The sequence below is a fragment of the Thermobia domestica genome, chromosome 7 (genome assembly GCF_964235325.1).
Source record: "Thermobia domestica chromosome 7, izTheDome1.hap1.1, whole genome shotgun sequence".
NCBI lineage: Eukaryota > Metazoa > Arthropoda > Insecta > Zygentoma > Lepismatidae > Thermobia > Thermobia domestica.
In genome coordinates this window covers 73,724,359-73,745,403 of record NC_137460.1, presented here as the reverse complement: position 1 = coordinate 73,745,403, position 21,045 = coordinate 73,724,359, and the positions used below count along the sequence as shown (strand labels likewise).

At 35.0% G+C, this 21,045-nt stretch overlaps 1 protein-coding gene across 1 annotated transcript in view; it reads left to right on the top strand.

Annotated features, from left to right (window-relative positions):
- Positions 1 to 11,819: 11,819 nt before the first annotated feature.
- The window catches only part of LOC145690193 (torsin-1A-like), a 57,507-nt gene continuing 48,281 nt past the window's right edge, over positions 11,820 to 21,045 (top strand). Inside the window, exon 1 of the mRNA XM_081764842.1 lies at positions 11,820 to 11,975. The gene's annotated coding sequence lies outside the window, so the exon portion shown is untranslated. The remainder of the gene's footprint in view (positions 11,976 to 21,045) is intronic.

The window sequence follows — 21,045 nt, the reverse complement described above, 5'->3', positions numbered from 1 at the left end:
CGGTATTTCTTAAGAAATTTATTACCTTATTATTAAGAAATTATTATTATTATTATTAAGAAATTATTAAGAATTAAGAATTAAATTTATTCTTAAGAAATTTATTAAGGTATTTCTTAAGGTTGCTTTCATACGTGCAGATAAATTTTACCAGGGCTTCCCTGTAAGGTACAAATGCGCAACCAGACATATACCACCCATAGGAAACTGAATAAAGGATAATTGTATTTAACAGAGTCAGGGCAGGAACGTAGAAGGGGGCCCACACAACAGTGCATCGTAAGGAGCAGTCGCGTGAACGACGGAGGTTAAATAATGTAAGAAGCATAAGAATAACAATAATGCATAAATAAGAATAGTGCGACAAACCCATGACATCGTATTCACTCATTTTAACTCAACTATAGCCCTTGTAATGATTTGATACTGGTAACATTAAACTTCTAAACGTAATACTGGTTCCCTACATTAAAGAGGCATGCTCCGATAGTGAAAAGGCTCAACTATAGCCCTTGTAATGATTTGATACTGGTAACATTAAACTTCTAAACGTAATACTGGTTCCCTACATTATAGAGGCATGCTCCGATAGTATCCATATTATCCCAGGCAATCCTCTTTCATACACAATCACAGATTTTAATAGGAAAATTACTATTTGTTTGATGGACTATTCTTAACCAGTACGAAATATGGGATAGGTTTGTGAAGAAAGTCTGACGTAGATGTGGGCGTTAAGTCCAGTCGCTGAAAAAAAAAAAAAAATCATTGCCTCGTTTGGTTTCCTGTGTTTTCAGCCTTTTCTTTAAACAGTCTTCGATGACATAGCATAAATAACATCAAAAGGAATTCATTGCCTCTTGGTACATACATTTTTGGGAAACAGTTCGCTTTTTCTTGAGTGTGATTTTGTGAAAAGTACGCCATATAAAGAATCAGATTTTTAAAAAGCTTTGAAAATTCGATGGTGTTGCTACAAAATCAATTGACATGTTTTCTAAATAATTTACTATAATCTATTAAATTTCATATGCCTGTAGAAAGATAAGAAAGAAATGTTGATATTACAGCTATTCATGCGCTGGTTTGAACTAAATTAGTATGCTGTTTCGCTTTTATGATTTTTTTTCGTACTTGCGGTCACTTGTTTTGGATCGCCATCTATCAACAATATTAAAGCATGATTCAGTACCTCGATGATCGTGTAAAAATTATTTCAAGTTCATTCGAGACTCTTTTCCATGCTTCTTGAACAATATTATTCTTAATTTTTATAAATGATCTCCCGAATGTGCTGATGTAAAACTCTATCGAAGAATTTACCAGCCCTCGTTCTCGCACTACAAGAAGATTTAAGCGCACTACATACTTGGTGTATATCGAACAAACATAATCTTAACATAAAAAATGTAGCGTTATCACATTTACAAAGAAAATTGATAATTTAAAATTTAATTTACAGTATAAACAACACTCTCGTACAAAGAGTTGACACTGTAACTGATTTAGGGTTCACTATTAACTCCTACTTTTCCCTCAATAAGCATATCAATCGCATAGTTCGTGAAGCCTACAGAAACCTCGGCTTCGTAATGAGACTTGACTTTGACTTTTCAAATACTAAGGTTCGTAAAACCCTGTATAATAGTTACGTTAGATCCAAACTTGAGTATTCTTCAATCATATGGCATCTTAACAGTCAGGAAAACAAAGTACGTCTTGAAGCGATTCAATCTCATTTTGTGAGGTACTTAACTTATAAGGAAACCGGACTATATCCAAAATTAAAAAAAAAAAAAAATACCGACCTCCTTCGTAAGCACGATATCACATCTCTCGAAGAAAGATGTATCACCCAACTCTTGATTTTCTTAATGAAATTATTGCAAAATAATACAGATTCTGAGTATTTACTAGCTCAGATTGAATTACATGTTCCAGGTAAACGCACGCGTCCTAGAAATATTACTTTTCATTTACCCACAGCTAGAACAAATACGCTATACATGTCACCTATTAGGAGAATGTGTTGTAGTTTTAACTCCTATGCTGAAAGTCATCCTGAACTCGACATATTTACTATAAACGATCGTTTTCTAAGAACTAGTGTGCAATCTTATTAAAGACTCATTAATTAAAATGGCCATATCTATAAATGTGTATTTGTAATTATGTAAGTGAATTCATGCATGCTCTAATTATATACAAACTGATTAGGTCACCATCATTAGGTAATATACCTGTTGTGACCTATATGTAACCATAAATAAATAAATATTCCTTTGAACGTGTAAATTTGAGGTATTGAATGATGTTGTTCAATCTCTCTTTGACCGTTAACACGGGCATAACACTTTGTGTGTGTAATAGAAGACATGACTACTAAGGCTGCTTCATACTTTATCTAAAATTTTACGGGTTCTAAATTTGCACGACAGTGTTGCCAGATCTACTGATTTTGCAGGAGATATCCTGCTTTTTGTACGTTCTACTGATCTACTGCGAAAGAAAATGAAAAGTGAACAATCTCCTGCTTTTTCCTTACTTCGAGGAGTTGAAGAAATATATTATTATTAATATTGAATTTTCAATGTTTTTTCTCATAAAAAGATGAAATTTCTCTGTTATAGTACACAAAGCTCTGTAGAGCATATAGTTATAGAGCTTTACTGTATATAATATGAATCCAAAGAATACAACTGTACGTCATCTTCTATAAGATTCGTCTATATTCTGACTTTCTGTAAGATTTACAAGTAAGTGTTGTTTAGATTGGGTTGGAAGAATGGCTTAGATCATTTCTCCACGATTGTCAGCAAGAAATCGTCTCACGCCACGATCACGTGTGACTGTACCATATAGCCATTGGCGGCGATTAGGGGGGGCAAGAGGGGGCAGTTGCCCCGACTTTTTTGAAGAGACGCCCTAATTTATATAATTTCATTTGGAAATGTAAACAGGGTGCCCACACAATTTGGAGAAAGGATCTCTGACTTTCCCTTGACTTTTCATGACGAAAGTTCCAGATTTCCCTGACCCCTGAATAACTTAAAAACATAGAAAAAAAGAAAGAAACTCAAGCCTCCACACTCCCCATAGTTGGCCTTGTTCTCTTCCGCTTCTGTTTCTTTCTTTCTTTCTTTCTTTCTTTCTTTCTTTCTTTTTTTTCAATTTCTTTCCAAAGGAATGTAAGTTTACAAACATATGCATTAGGCCGATATTGATTAGGCATACATATTACACAAAACGTAAAGTTAAAAACGGAAGTGTGCAGTATACAGAGTACTTAAGATATGAAAAAATACACATTATATGCTTACACATTATAATATCAATTCCACAGCATTATAATATTACCTATAGTAATAAACAGTTCATACATGATTTTACTGATTATTAAAAAAAATACACACAGACACACATACTTTTGCTGGGACAGTTGTTAAATGCAACACATTTAGAAATTTGTTTTCATCCTTTCTCGCATAGTTTTCTTCTCATTGATATGAATATCCTTCTTGTTGTCTCCGTAGTTTTCTTTTCTTCTTCCTCCAGCTCGTTTAGTTGTTGCTGAATCTTCCGTTTATCTCTCCTATTCTCGTCTCCAGCACTTATTTCTCTTTTCTTTTCCAGATACACATGGTATTGTCTCATTGAACTTCTCACTGAATTTATCATAGCTCTTGTAATTATTAATCCTGATGATCCACCTATTCTCATCACAGAATCATATATGATCCGTTGAGCCACCAGAGATTCTTCTTGTAAGTTGTCAACAACGAGAGAATTTTATTTATTGTGAAACCACTTTTAAAAAATGCGTTTCCGTGAAAGAAGATAAAACACAATTTCATAACTGACCATAAGTCAACGAAGTTCTTCCCATTTCCTAAGACTAAGTAAAAAAACTCATCAAGTCCAATACAATCTCTATCATTGGCTATGAATTCATTCGAGTGTTCTTTAAATTCTTCATTCTGAGCTTTTACTGTGAGCTGGAGATAACATTTCTTCGCGTTCTCAGCCACTTGTTCAAATATCCTCTTGGCACCATGCAATTCTTCTAGAACAGCGTCTACTCTTTTGAGCAAATATGCCAGGATGCAGATAGATATGTGTTTTTCGCAGAAAATTAGTTTCAACAACTATATCAGAGAACACTACATTTTGCATCCAGTAACAGTAAAGAAGTAAACCCTATTTCATAAGTTCAGCAATTGAACATCGGACCTAAATCGATTTTTCCCTGACTTTTCCTGACCAACAGGGAGTAATCTACATCCCCCCAACACCCCTCCAAATTTCTTTACACACACCCCTGGATGAAAAAGGAATACTCCCCCAAATCCAATTGTATCAATCAGTATCATATAAGTTATTTATTACATCAAGTTAAAAAAGGTTTAGCGTTTAGGAAAGAAGGCACTATTCTTATTTATTTATTTATTTCACTTCAAACTACGAAGCGACCTAGTTCTCATGTACGGCTTCCAGAACCACATGACATTATTTCGGGCGGTGTTTCGATTGAAACAATTGACAAAACAGACCCACTCATACCTACCCTCCTGGGCTCCGCGGTCGTTTCTGAGAAAAGAGATTGATAGACAGATGCAGATGACTGAAATTGGCAGCGTCTTGAGCGGTAATTCACTTACCTCCTCCTCAATAAGGAAAAATGTGACAATATAGTAATAAGCCTATACCAGATTCAGTTGTAAATGCTGCTCTGCAACAGGCTCGCAACCAGAGGGGGGCTAGGGAGGGCCTGGCCCTCCCTTAATTTTTCACGTTTTCTAAACGTTTTTAGAAATGAAGAGATCGATCGAAGTAAGAATGTTATATATATATTTTAGACTGAGTCTAGTGTTATGCAAGACGCATTTGGCGCTAGCTTAATTTTTATAAAGTATATATTTATTCACGTAAATTCATAGAGTGGAATAGGGCTCAAGCGAGTCACTTTATTAATTAAAAGTTACTTTTATTAAAATTTGCCACTAAAAGTTACTTTTTTGAGAGGCAAAGTGCATTTTTCGTGTGATTTATGTTTTGCATTGGCAGTTTTTAAAGAAAAATACAAAAACAAATGGAAAAGGGCAGAAACATGTTACTTATTACTCTTCTGAAAGCCTCAGTACTTGCTGTCACATGTGAAACAATCAGCTTTATTCTCACTTCAGCTTTTATTCTTTCTAAAGCACATTGGACGGTTGGTGGATGCTAAAGCTCTCAAGATGGGGTTGAGAACCCTTCTGTGTCTATTCTTTCTTCTATTATAATAATCTGTTAGTTTTCTCTTGTAATAGTTAACGTTCCGTTGAACGTTGTGTGTGTGTGTGTGTCTGTGTGGTTCATCATGTTCGTCTTGTGTTATGCTTCTTGTATGTTCTTCTTAAGAGTAGGTAATGAATTTGAATATTTCACGTGTTTGAGAACTCTTAATGCGAAATTAAATATAATGTCTGGGATAAAGAAATTCGGAAATAGGCCAGAACTGTTCCACTTACTCAGAAGTCTTTTACATCTGCTAAGTCTGTTTATCGTAACTACAAAGCTTACTTTGAAAACCTAAGAAAGGAGGAAGCTCAAAAAGAAGAAGCAAAGAAGAAACAAAACAACAAACAAAGAGAGAGGTGATGGAGAAATTGACAAAGGAAGAAAGAGGCATGATGAGATTTTGGTAACTTTTTCGTGTGCTTTTGGCCATTTTTTGGTCACTTTTCAACTATTTACAAGAGACTAGACCACTATGAGCCCACACTGAGAAAAAAAAATGTAGGTGACATACTTAAAAAGATAGGTTACATGCGTAATTCCTGTAGTTTTTGGACTTAACGTACACTAGACGTATAACTGAAAACGCATGTTTTATAATACTTTCTGTATAAGTGTTCCATCTATACGTACTTTCCGTATGAAACAATGTAGGCGGTCAGGATCTCACATACAAGTGGACGTATATAACATATAGCTGACGAAGGAAACATAAGTATATGCATGTGATATACGGAAAACTGTTAGATGTCAGACATCCTGCAATGGCATGATGTAACATCTAAGGGCAGTGCCTATGTAGCATACGGATAACTTATGCTCCGTACTTATTTCTATAGTGAGCAAGAAGATACCGTATATTTGTACAATATACCGCTGTCCGGAGAACGGATTTTTCTCTGTGCAGGGATTATTAAAAGTAGGGTATATTAAAGAAGACAAAACAGAAAGATAAAAAATATTTGTAAATCGAAAAACTGGATTTCTGGAAAACAACTAAATCAATGAATAATTTTCTTATGAAAGATATTCAGAGCCAATAACGTAGCCAGGAAAGGGCAGGAACGGAGATTAAGAGATCAAATAATATTACAACAATCAACGTTAACAACAGGGTTAGAATATTAAAATAATGAAATTGGAACTATGTACAGTATAAATTACTAAACGAATGTGATTTCGGCATGGGACGAGGGAATTTTTTCCCAATTAATATTTTGGAAAAATATCACCCACTAAAACTTGCTGAGGGTGAATAAATTGAAATAATAGCAGAATTTTGCAAAATAATTACAATAATTCGTATGTAATCAATTCACGTGTAATTACGAGGTAAAATAGTAGAGGTTAATTCCTAATACAGTGAAACTTCTCTTAACGGGCCTCTCTCAATAGTTGACATCTTCATAAGAGGACAAACTTTCTTATTCTTCCATTCCATAAATATGTGTGGTGTGGTGTTATGAGAGAGAACCCTTCCTTTTAGGGACACCTCACATTTACGGACAAATAATGTCCGTCTTGAGAGGTTTTACTGTATTACTTAGTTTCATAATAATAATAAATGCTCAAATGTGTGAACTTATTTTTTGAACCTACCACTGCGAAGAGCTGATATTATTATTATTATTATTATTATTATTATTATTATTATTATTATTATTATTATTATTATTATTATTATTATTATTATTATTATTTGTAGTAGTATTATTATAGTAGTAGTAGTAATAATAGTAGTAGCCTAGTATTGCAATAGTTGCGTAACAAAATTTACTGTTTTGTTGTTTGAGTTTGTTTAAAAATTATATCACTATTCTGAGAGCACCCCCCCCCCTTTTATTTTGAACACCCCCTCAAGTAAAAATTTCTGGCGTACTTACTGCTGACCAATCTGCCATTTCCCTGACTTCACCTGACACATTTTACTTCCCTGACCTTTCACTGACTTTCACTTATTTACAAGAATGTGGACACCCTGGTAAAGGTTTTGTATGTGTTACTGGTTCATACAAAAAAAAATAATAATAAAATAAAATAAATAAATAAATTAAAAAAATAAAAAATAAAATAAAATAAAAAAAGGTGCCATATGATATTTGCCGTTGCGTGAGTACGTATTGGATATTTGTCTTCCCGTGGAGTTAAAAAAGCTACAGGAATTGTGTTTTAATTGCAATTCAAAGCAGTTAATATTGCAATTGCATCAGGGACGGCGATAAGGGTGGGCGGGGGTGGGCGACCGCCCACCCGATGGATGGCCTCGCCCACCTATCCGCCCACCCCAACAGAAATAGAATAATGAAGGTGACCAGTGCCGGATTTAGGTTTGATGGAGCCCTAAAATATTGAAGATAATGGGGATCCTTGTATTTCTAGCTTTCCTTTTCAGCGACAAAATTTCGCCTTTTTTGTTTGAATATATGCTATATGGTAATCAAGATCCCCATTACAAGCGGAGCTGGGCAACAGAAATCCCATTGCAGGCGGGTTGGAAAACAGGACCCTATTACTTGCTTCATGAGAGCTTAATACATAAGAGTACAGAACACCGTTGTTGTATGTGCGTTTTATCTTATTTGCTTTTTCTTATTATTTGGAAATGACATTACAGCCATTTTTCTTTAAAATTTTTGGGGCCCCCAAGAGAGCGGGGCCCTAAGCTATAGCTTGTTTAGCTTATACGTACGTAAATCCGGCACTGAAGGTGACATCCTGAACTTCAAAAGCAATAGGTATTACTTTCGATTGAAATGTAATAGGTTCTAGGACCCTGTTTAACTCTGCAATGAACAATGATTTTAAGACAGATACCTGCAGTAATATAATGATGCCAAAAGTCGTGATTAATGAATTAAAGTTTAACACACACACAATCGTGCTATTGAAATGCCAGTGTTTGTATGTGCTGCACTGAAAAAAAAAAAGGATGTGCTTTTTAAAAAGCCGACTAAATAATGGACAGGACTGGCCAGTATGGTCTATTGTCTCATTTCAGAAAGAAAGGGAGGGGAATAGTGCTTCGTGTCGGCGCGGCGCGATAGCTTCTTATAAAAGGGTTGCAACTTGCAATTGTTTACAGCAATGTACCACTTACCACATGTCTTATCCGTGTGGCATTAAACAAATTTGTAAAAACCCTTATTATAGCATTGTTGAGTTGATCTCTGTTGCGTTCAGAAGTCTCGGTGGTCGGTGCTTGTTCACATAATATGTCAGAAAACCTAGCGATCTCTTCTCAGACTCAGTGTCTTCCTCGTGTTCAAAGAAACGCGATTTCCAATCCGTTGACGTTAGTGATAATCCTTCTTCAACAGAGAAACCAGGACTCGCAATTTGAAGTGTTCGATTTCGAAGAAAGTGAAAATGAACTACATACTGGAGAGAGCGAAGACGACAGCATTGCTTCTGAAGATTATACTGATTTATATTTTTTGTCTCTTGCTTTCTTGTAATAAGTCCTTCAAAGATAAAAATGTTTGCAGTAGTCTATTTTATCCTTGTTTTACTTTACGTACTTATTGTGTATTTTATGTTATTAACGAAAAGTAGAGTATTATCTGTTAGTCTGTGTTGTTGGAACCTTCTTTTGTTTCTATGCATTCATGTGCATTCTTGGAGGGAGAGGAGTTAAAGCTGTCTTGAACTTCATCGTCTACACAGTACACACCGTTATTATTGCTTTAAAAAAATGGAAGTACAGGTAGTGTGTCTGCCACGCGGAATTCTGTAGGTCGAGCATATAGCCACGAACTCCCGCAACCCATCCTAAGTCCTGCATTTCTTCAGTCCCACCAGGCGAATGCCGGAATTGTACCTTCTATAAGGCCAAGACAGCTGTTTTCCACATCCTTGTTCCTCCCCTATTTCGGCCTGAGCCTTAGCTAACTAAAGACTATAAAAATTGAAACTTAATTATTGTCAAAAAATATATATATATATATATATATATATATATATATATATATATATATATATATATATATCTACATTGCCCAGTTCTCATTTTCATTGTCCGCCCACCCAGCAACTAGGTCTGCCCCTTTCCGCCCACCCCATCAAGCGTTTCTCGCGCCGTCCCTGAATTGCATATTTCCTTAAATGTCATTGCATATGCTTGCAGTACTTACTGTATTTCATTTTCTAAGAGTAAAAACATTCATTTAATGGCATGTGTGGAATTAAAAGTATAAGTTGTTCATTAATTCCAGGTTTTAATATAACTTCTGCAAAACAAGCATCATTATTCATTACTATGATTAATATTATCCTTTCTATTTATTTGTTTTGCAAATTTGTTATTAAATAATCTGATCACACAATTTTCAAGACAGAATTGTAAGATATTCATGAGCAAGGAATCAAATTTTTTCTTACACTTTCGTTGTTTAAGAGTATAAAGGGCTAGGTACCTACCTGTATTGCTCTTACGAATTTACTTAATAAAACAGAAATACGATATACGGCATTTCAAGTGAAAAAAGATAGTATCCTATTAGTTATGCAACGTTTCATCAACCATTGTTAGAAACAACCAGGAAATCTAACATTGATATACAATTGTTAAGATCATGTCTTGCCCCCCCCACTTTTAACGTCCAACCGCCGCCACTGCATATAGCTACGTTATTGCTACGTGCACGAAAATGCATTTTCCCACTCCACTTCAGTGATGCCAATTCCTTCAAAGTCGTTTTCCCTTCACAAGCTTCAGAATTTCCCTTTTCCGGACAAAATTTCCCTTCATCCAAACAATTCAAGTACTTATAAACGTATTTTTAATCGTTTTTGTTTCCACACCCTCTCCCAATCTTATAACCACATACAAGCAGATACCTGAAAGCCTTCCTTTGAGCTTACGCAGAATTAGACTTGATTTGTTGTTGTTTAGATATCTAAGGCGTCGCGATAGAGGAGGGGAAAGATTATGGAAAGGTGTAGGCCAGGACCTATGTTAAAGGTGCAATCTGTCCATTTGCCTAGTGTGGCTGAGGAAAAACCCTATAAATACCTCGGTCAGGACGGACAACCTAAATAAATCATAAAAAATATAAAATAAATATTATGTAAATTTAATTTTTGTCCTAGACATCATTATAGATTTTAATATTAATGTAACCTAAGGTACAAAGAAAATATTAAGTATATATTTGGTATGTACTTACTTAAGAACAGCACTTCCATATTCACTGAAACGAATACGGACAGTTACAAAGAAAACTCTAGCTGCTACTGTCTTTGGCTGTACACGAGGAATGTTCGTAAGCACAATACAAAGTTTAGAGATGCGGAATTCTTAAGAATTAATAATTCTGTGCGCACAGTCACCAGAAAATTTGTAAACTTACACAAACACACATACACTAATGACCCAGTATTCGCCCATACATACATATTTACATTCACGACACGCAGATTTTCTTCTCTTACATCGATTAATCCTCTTCACAATCAATTTTCTGGTTGGGAAAAACATAATCTGATTGGGAAAACCAAACTGTTACAATAGTTGGAGTGATAATTTAATTGAGAAATATTTCATCTTATTGCATTGCATTTAATTCAACAATGGGAAGATTAATTTTGATAAAAGATTTTAAATAAGCATTGTTGTAATATTTCGAATTTGACTGAATATGTTGATCGATGTGCAATGTTGATAAATATTAACGAATGCAAAGCAAGATAACTTGTGAGAATATATGTGAAATATGTGCAACGGATTATGTTTGGAACAAATAGGATGTTGAATTTATAGTGAATTTTAATGAGATTAATCAGATACGTAAATATATTCAATCTATAAATGATTGAAGAGAGGTTCAAATTTCCCTGCAATATTGAGAGATTACAAGCAATTTCCCTTTTTCCCTTTTCTCCAAAATTTTCTCAAAATTTCCCTGCGCCAAGGGAAATTTCCCTTCAATTGGCATCACTGCTCCACTTTGTTCTTCACTACGTTTTACTTCACACACGTGTATCAAATAATATTAATATAAATCGGGACTTTCCCTTTTATTTGCTCAATGTAGTTAATCGGAAATGAATTCTGGACTGCTTGTTTTGACTACTACCCCCTTAATAATGGCAAATTATATTGCCCCCCCTCGGATTTACATTCAAACGCCACCACTGTAGGGACGCCGTCAAGGTTGGACGACGACAAGCCTGGACACTTAATTTTGGTCGCTCCCGACAAGGTTGGACAACGACAAGCTTGGACGACGACAAGCTTGGACAACGACAAGCTTGGACACTTCTCAATTTATCCTCTTGCACCAGTCTCGAACGAATTCCTGAGGTGTCCAAGCTTGTCGTGGTCGATCCCGACAAGCCTGGACACATCTCATTTTGGATCGCTGACGACAAGGTTGGCCAACGACAAGCCTGGACACATTCCTGAAGGTGTCCAGGCTTGTCGGGATCGACCCAGAGATGCTTTGGCATATCTCATTTTGGGTCGCTGACGACAAGGTTGGCGCGGTCCCCCACTGTAAGTGTATACTGCTTTCTCCTGTTTTTTTATCTTCGAATCTCCTGCTTTTCCAACTGATTGATCTGGCAACACTGATGCACAAGTGTTTGCGTGGGTGGGTAATTCGATGTGTCTATGTAGTGTTAGAATTGAAGATTGATTTATGACACATTACACGAAATAAAATTAAAGATAAGAAGCAGTTTGTGAAATTTAGTGCTGTGTAAGTGTTATAGTAGTATTTTAAAATTATGACACTTGTGTGAAGTTTGTAACTAGAATTAGTGAATGCTGGTTAAGTTTGGGCACATCACATTTTACGAAGTGTACGGGTAAATTCAATACTCTGCATAGAAAGACATATTTATAAAGAACAAATTTCTGCAGACAGCAGAATTAAATACAAAGTAATACAACTGTATTTTAGGTTTACAAGCGTAGAGTGACTAGTTAAAAATCGTTACAAATGCTTTTCGACGGCTAAAATAAGGAGTGCGTATGAAAGCTATTGATGTATAATATTTTCCACTGCTGGTGTATTTCTGCGTAGTATACAGAAGCTATATTATGTATACAAGTGCAGCATTACTAGTATGAAACGATGACAATTGGTGTTGGAAATCGTATCATTGCGAAAACCCACGTGTTTTCATCACCTCACCGTCGCTGACGCGCGTGTTCTCTTCTGCCATATCACTGTGCTGTTGTCCAGTTTCGCCCTGCTCTCACTCGTTTAATTAGTATTCGTGCTTTTGATAGCCACTTAGCACATGTTGGTTTGTGTGTTTTGTAGTGTAGTTTTTATGCCATGCCATACATCCGGACGCTGTATTTATACACTTGTAAAAGAACTTAATTTTTCAACAGTTACTTTGGAGCCCCCCCCCCTCCTCTGAGATTTATGAATGGTAAGTGGAGTAATATCATGTTGCCCAGTGCAAATCTTTTGAAGGACAATAAGAAGGAAATTAGTGAAATAATTATAGTTTCCATGAATTGATTTCGAGTGGCGTACCAAATAATGGTGCCCTGCACGAATTAATGTATTTCTTGGTGCCAGGAATGAAGAACATGTTGTACTGGTCACAATAGGAGAGTATCTTCAGTAAGCAATTTCAAACTAACGAGAACTGAAATATTAGTATTCGTAATTTTAAGAATACGGAGGCAAATTTACAGGCATTTATTTTGTTAACCCACGCCAGTTTTTCTACATGGCAATAATGACTTATCAATGGATCAGTTTAGTTTAGTTAAGGTAAAGTTAGGTTAGGTGGGATTCCGTTCACTTATTAGTACATTGCAGGGTTGGCAAAAACCATGGTTTTTATTAAAAAAACCAAAAAACCGGTTTTTTTTGTTTAAACCAGGTTTTTTTGGTTTAAATCAGGTTTATTTGGTTTAAATAATTTGCTCTATATATTCATATCATATATGGACAGAAATAAGTTTGTTTCGCCTTGATGTTATTATGCAACAGCCGGGTTATGCTGGAAGGAGTCACATAAGCTTAAAGCGGAATAAAAACTGCTTCACGAGTTACATCCGAGAGAAATTGTCCTCCATTTGAACTCGGAACCAGGACTAATTGGCCACAAATGCGATACGTCTGCCGACTCACTCACGAAGGAATCCTGATAAAGATACGTTGTACTGATCTTTACATGCTTCTTAAGAGTCTTCATCCCAGCGAAATTAAAATACCACTAATTTTACAGTAATTATATGATATCTTCAAATAGATAAAAGATAGTCGAAATGTGGAACAAGAGCGCCCTAGACAATATTATTTTACATGAGAAACCGTTATCACGACTCACTTATCTGCTTTCGATTTCGAGCCATTTTAAAAATCGGCATTTATTTTCGCGTTTCTAAACAGCTAAAAACGGAAAGCCGCAAGGTGACTTGTGATAACGGTACCTCACGCAAAATAATATTGTCTAGGGCGCTCTTGTTCCATATTTCAATTATCTTTTATCTATTTGAAGATATCACACAATTACTGTAAAAAAAATTATCTGTATTTTAATTTCGCCGGGATGAAGACTCTTAATATAACTGTCAAGAGTCATTTCAGAAGAACGAAAAGATAAACAGTTGCACAAGTGAAACCATTATACAGAATTACATATGGACAATTTCAAAGTACTACGGAGTACAGAAGAACTAATTTAGTTCAAGTTAGTTAACAACGACATTTATTGGTCCAAATTAAAGAAATACAACGACTTAATTTGCATATCAGTAAGAAAAGTGTATAAAGATACGAATTATTTGAGTCCACTCTGGCTCAGACTCATTTATACATAAATATATACCAAAGACACTTCTCATTTCACTAAATGCTTCTCGTGGGGTTTGTATGACCCCCCCCCACACACACACAAAAGTATGGCATTTCGATGTATTTTATCAATAGTAAACATTGAAATGAAACAATATTTAGAATTCTTCTTTGATTGCAATTACACAACAATAATAACTACAAAAAAAAATCACAAAACAAACATTTATAAACTTATATATATATATAAAAGTTGCTTTTGTAGTATGATCTTTTCGAGTAATGAATGGGGAATTTAGGTCTGAATATAATACGAATAATATACGGGAGTGAAACGTGATAACCCACAAATGTGTGTTCAAGATTTTACAAACACTTACACTTTTACGAACATTTTTCGTTTTTTGGTTTAAACCAGTTGGTTTTTTTGAAAAAACCAGCTGGTTTAAACCTTGGTTTAAACCATGGTTTAAACCACCTTGGTTTAAACCAGCCAACCCTGGTACATTGGCTTGGCCCAGCGGTGCTTGTCGGAATTTAACCAAGTTTATATAATAATGAAACAAATTTCTTCGTGGAAATATTATCAGGCATGCTATACTCTTGTTGGTGCATGCCTGTACCCTGGGAATAAGTATACGTCAAGGGGAGATAACAGAAATAATTGTTCAGCACTTAACGATGATTTTACTAATATCTTTTAATGCTTTGTAGATTAGTATTTATTGTCACCTGGCCACCTAATCCGTAGATATTTCTATAGAATAAATTTTTATCTGTACTATGGTTGCTTCATAACGGGATTATTATCTCTTAATATGGGTCAGAGGCACGAGTGTAGGCCAAAATCGAAGCTAAATTCTGGTAAGACGGACAAAATCCAAGAGGATAAAATCCAAGTAACAGTATCATGTGCGTAGCTATGGTATGTGCCTATGAACACCCTAATTGAATTGTGTGTTTGTTTCTTTCTTCAATTGCCATGCATTCTAAAGTTTTATCTGTAATTCTTCAATTTATTGAAATAACATTTCATTTACTTTTAAAGAACTGAAACTCCAATAAAATATGAAAGATTGACACAGTAAGAGTGCATATGCAGGTTATTCATAAAATATTCTAGCTACTGGTAGGACATGCCCAGGTGGATCCAGTTTAGGGTGATCAGAAATATTTTGACTGAAAAGAGTATATTCATATAAATAACCAGAAAATAAAAGCACTGATTTGCTAAATCAGAGATAACAAATAACAGCAAAGCAGCCCAGTCTTTGAAAGAGTACACTTACGTAATTCTATTCTATTCATTGAGAATTAAAGTAGAAATAAAATTAAAAAGATATAATTTAGATAAAAAAAATTACTTCTCTACCCTCAAAGTATTTACATCAGTTACACTTTTGAAAATAGCCAATAATATATACATTTTCATTTAGTTGGTCTAGACACATTTTCACATTTCGATTTTCTAGATAAAACTTTTACATTATTTAATTCACACACATTATTACATTATTAAAAATACACACTTCAATAGCATTCAAACATAATAAATGGTGGATGGCAACGAGTAAAAAAAATACTCAGCATTCTACCATTACCATATTCACATTTTGATCTTGATAGATACATCTATATTTCACTTATTTAGAATATATAGGCGAAACACGAGAATACAAAAAGAAAAGCATACTACAACTACCGTACATATTTCACATATTGATCATTTCTGACGAAAATTTGATCAGTATATCAAAATTATTTGTTTCAAAACACTGTGTATAATACTTCTACATACTTTCATATGGACGTGGTAAGTAATTAAAGCTTTTACTGTGACAATCTTACATGTTCTATTGGATTTTCAGTTCTTTAAAAGTAAATGAGATGTTATTTCAATAAATTGAAGAATTACAGATAAAACTTTAGAATGCATGACAATTGAAGAAAGAAACAATTTAATTAGAGTGTTCAGAGGCACATACCACAGCTACGCACATTATACTGTTACCTGGATTTTGTCCGCCTTGCCAGAATTTAGCTTGGATTTTGTCCGCACCCCCAGAGGCACGGGTAGGGATATCATGTGCTGAAGGGAATACAACTTGGCTCTTGTTAGTATCCGTACTTAGACACGATCAATGGCACTGCTTTCAACCATGAAAGCAACAGTAATATTAGCATATGTTGAAAAAAGAAAGTGTTAGTTTCCGCAGATATGATCCAGAACTATTAAAAGATCGAAACATTTACAGGAGAAACGAAGTAGGGAAAGTTACCGGGTTAAGTACCACAGATTGCTTCCCAAAATTACAAAATTTGAGAAAAATGTAACGGAATTAGACGAAATGTAAGCATAAAATAAAAATAAAAGTCAAGGTTATCGCTGTAGAGTGACTGATTAGGGAGAGAAATGTGATTTAACTTTGAACTATATGAAGGCATATAGTATGGCCATATTAAGTAAACTGACAATTGAGCTTGCAATAAGGAAGAGAAGTACGTTAATGTAGAATGTAAGCACATGAAGTCTAAATTGCACGTTTGTGCGATCATCGCGTGCTGCAATTACGGCACGGAGTTGTTCTTGCGTCCTTGCAACAAGTGCAGATAAGTGACCAGGGTTATTGCGATAGCATTGCCATACTTCCAGAATGTGAACTTCCAGAACCGTCCGGTTTCAATTCCTTTCCACTCTTTCCTGCACCGTGGAACCACATAGATGTTCCATTGGGTTGAGATCAATAGATCGTGGAGGCCAGTCCGTGCAGATGAGTTTTGAGTGTTCTGGTAGCCACGTCAGGGTTTCTGTGGACATATACACAGTATTCTTGTCATACATTAACAAAAACTACTCTAGATCTGGAAAATTTGCAAGAAGGAATGGTAGCAAAGTGTTCTCCAGGATATCAGTATAAACCTATCTGGTCATTCGCATCGCCACTGGAATCAGTTCTGCTGGGCCAGCGGCTGCCATGTAGCCCTAGAAGTGTGCCACTATTAGTACATGTTGGCAAGTCTGCACTCCATGTTGAGGCATATACTTTAAACTTCGTGATTTATAGAGGATGAATCTTCATCGTTGATCGAACAGGTATATCTTCTCATCACCCCATGCACAGTTAGATCCCGGTATGCCTGTGGGACTTCCATGTTCCACTATGGGCATTTTAATTGTCTTGGCTTATGAGAGTCTGTGGAAGGACAACAGTTCTCTGGCAGGCTGCATTTAGTCTTTGGCTTACGGTTTCGTAGAAATAACCATACACTATATCCTTGTCCCGCAAGATAGATCTGTGGCGTATTGGATTGTTCCTGACGTCTGCCATTAGTATTTCATCGTAAGCTGTATTAGTTGCCCTCAGGATTGGCTGGTTTAAACCAGCTTTTTTAAAGGAAGACCAACTGGTTTAAACCAAAAAACGAAAAATGTTCGTAAAAGTGTAAGTGTTCGTAAAATCTTGATGAACACACATTTGTGGGTTATCACGTTTCATTCCCACATATTATTCGTATTATATTCAGACCTAAATTCCCCATTCATTACTCAAAGAGACTATATTACAAAAGCAACTTTTTTTTATGAATGTTTCTTTTGTGATTTTTTTAAATACTTTGTTATTATTGTTATGCAAATGTAATCAAAGAAAAATTCTAAATATTGTTTTGTTTCAATAATGTTTACTATTGATAAAATACATCGAAATGTCGTACTTTTTTTTTGGGGGGGGGTCATACAAACCCCACGAGACACATTTATTGAAATCAGAAATATCTTTGGTATCTATTTATGTATAAATGGGTCAGAGCCAAAGTGAACTCAAATAATTCGTATCTTTATTCACTTCTCTTACTAATATGCACATTGTCGTAGTATTTCTTTAACTAGGACTAATAAAAGTTTTGTGAACTAACTTGGGCTAAATTAGTCCTTCTGTATTCTGTAAAAATTTTGAAATTGTCCATATGTAATTCTGTATAATGGTTTCACTTGTGCAAGTGTTAATCTTTTTGTCCTTCTGAAATGACTCTTGACAATTATATTAACAAGTATTTAAAGACCAGTACAACGTATTTTTATCTGGAGTCCTTCGTGAGTGAATCGGCAGACGTATCGCCGATGGCCAATTAGTCCCGGTTTCGAGTTCAAATGGAGGACAATTTCTCCCGGATGTAAGCCGAGAAGCGGTTCGGATTCCGCTTCAAGCTTATGTGACCCCTTCCAGCATAACTCGGTTGTTGCATAATAACGCCAAGGTGAAATAAACTTATTTCTGTCATATGTGATAAAATAATTAGAGCAAATTATTTAAACGAAAAAAAAAACTGGTTTAAACAAAAAAAAAAAAAAAACCGGTTTAAACCAAAAAAAGTTTTTTTTTTCAATAAAAAAAAACATGGTTTTTGCCAACCCTGGATGCCCTGTATCAATTTGATTTGGATGAAAATTTGGCTCATTTCATTTCAAACGTCGCACCAAGTGCTCTGACGATTTGAGGTACATTTTGGTCTTGTGGTGCATGATCCGCAATTTCATCACGCTGAGCTATTGTAACTCTTGACGGATATGGCATGGCTTTGCTTCTCAAAATGAATGTTTTGGACAATATGCTATAAACAACATGCATGACGTTATTGCACATGTTTCTCGGCAATAATTGTGTTGACCCCCTTACTTTTAACTCTTAAATCAGAATGGAAAAGTTTTTCTTTTTTATAAGTCACATTGACAATGCTTATTTTCTAAGTAGACAGTGTATGGTAATTTTGAACATAATAAATTTTTGAAGTTATTTTACAGTTATTAGAGTTTTATTTCTTTATAACATATTAAAAAGATAAAAAATAAGAAAATTTATCATTCATTTATGTTTTTGGAAGTATATTTCTTGTGTATGTCATTCTCCTTATATAATTTAACATTTTTCGCAAAGGATGCATGACGCCGCAGAGTATGATTCTGAAGGCCATAGTTCTTCTGCCCCCTCCCCCCAGCCCTAAATAAACATTTCTGTTTCTATAGTCATACAAATCAAATCGTCAAAATTATATGGTCAACAACAATGGCATTTCTGTCTTACCTTCGCGTAAAATATTAAAACGTTTAACATATGAAAAATCGTTAAAATAAAGATTAGAAAAAATACTTTGAGAGGATTTGAATTATGATCCTTCAGATTGATAATCGGGCTTCTGAGCCATTAGACACGTCCACTTCGCCCTGAATACGTTGTCATTGATGACTTTACTGAAATCGGATTTTGGGTCCCCACAGCGAATCTTCTATGGTAGTTTTCTTTATCTCATAGATTCTTTCGTATTTCTTATATGTTTTGTCATCAGTAAATCAACACTGTACATAATTTGTATTTGCAACTTCTACCCTCTTACGTAATGTATTCTAGATTTTCATTGCTTCTCTCCACAAAAGTATAGCTTTGTTCAATATAATTCTCATATTCTTGTCTCTAGACTCACTAACAGTATGTATTTAGTTGTTGGACAGATAATATTATTTATCGCAAATTTATTGTGAAATAAATATGGGAACTCCCAATTAAAGAACTCGTACTAAATTTAGTTTTCGTAGATTACAGCTCCGTCTATCATGAATCGAAAAACGTATTTCGGAGAAAATTTACTTATTTTCTCCCGTAGAATCTGAATCTAATAAAAAATGGAGATCACTGTATATTACTACGATTGTTTTCGATATACAAAATTCAAAAAGCGTAATTATCGAACAAGTTTAAGTTTACGTAAAGCCTCAGAAGTCACTTCCAAACGAGTTTTCGCAAGACCGAAGACTTTTTTTTTTTTTGTCCTTTTCTTTCTCTTTTGTTTGTTGAAAACTGTAGGTTCTTTTTCGAAATAAAATTTATACTCTGTATCGCCTCGTTAATAGATTTTCCAGAAGTCAAGAATAGTTGAATCGTTTTCCCCTCTGAAAACTGTAAATTCACTTCATTTTGTGGTAGTAGATAAGTCTCCCTGAAATAAGTTTTCCAAAAGTCTTTCTTACTCAGGTTTTTTTAAGTGACATGGACCTCCCTCACAATGTCCAAAATTGCGTGACAATCGGTTCATATGTCAGTAATTTTTTAGTGGACTCAGATGACCATTGAAAGGGGCCGCTATAGCTTATTGATAGAGCGTTCACCTCTGGTGCGTCGGCTCCCTGGTTCGATTCCAACTTACGCCAAGTGGGCTTTGTGGTGGACAAACACCGTGTGTGTGGGTGTTTCTCGAGGTTCTCACGTTTCGCCCCACTTACTTCATTCTACCATTTCATTCATTTCTCATCATGACCGTTTCATTTTATTTCAAATGATCGTTGCAGTAATCACATAAACTCAGTTCAATAAAAGTGAATTACCTTCCCAACTGGCACTATAGCTCAGGGTGAGCTTTAGCCTCCTTCACCATATGTCTCCAAGCTTCTTGATCTTTAACCATTTCTTTCCAGCCTCATATCTTCATCATCTTCAGATCTTGCTCCACATTTTCTTTTCATCTTATTTTGGGACGTCCTCTTTTCCTGTTAGGGTGTATCTGTTTATTAAACACTTTTTTTTTCTTCTTAACATTCTATTATCGTCCATTCTTTCAGGTGTCCGAACCATCATAGCCTCGATGATTTAATAAATTTTACAACATCTTGTCTCTCTAGTATATTGTCTGTTTCCTCATTATTTTTTTTATCATCCATTAGTTTCCTCATCGTAATGGGCCATATATTTTCCGTACGATTTTCCTTTCAAATTTCCTTAGTGTATCGTCTTCCTTCCTTAGGACCTAAGTTTCATTTCCATATGTAGCAGTTAGTCTAATCAGTGTTTTGTATACGTACAATAAAAGATAGTGAAGAAAGAATTGTAAACCTAAGAGTTCACTGAATTATCAATATAACGTGCAATAATTATCAGTATATTTAATGGAATTATGATTGTCAATATGCTAGTAGCAAGAAACATTGTTTTATATATACAGTCAAACCTGTCAACTT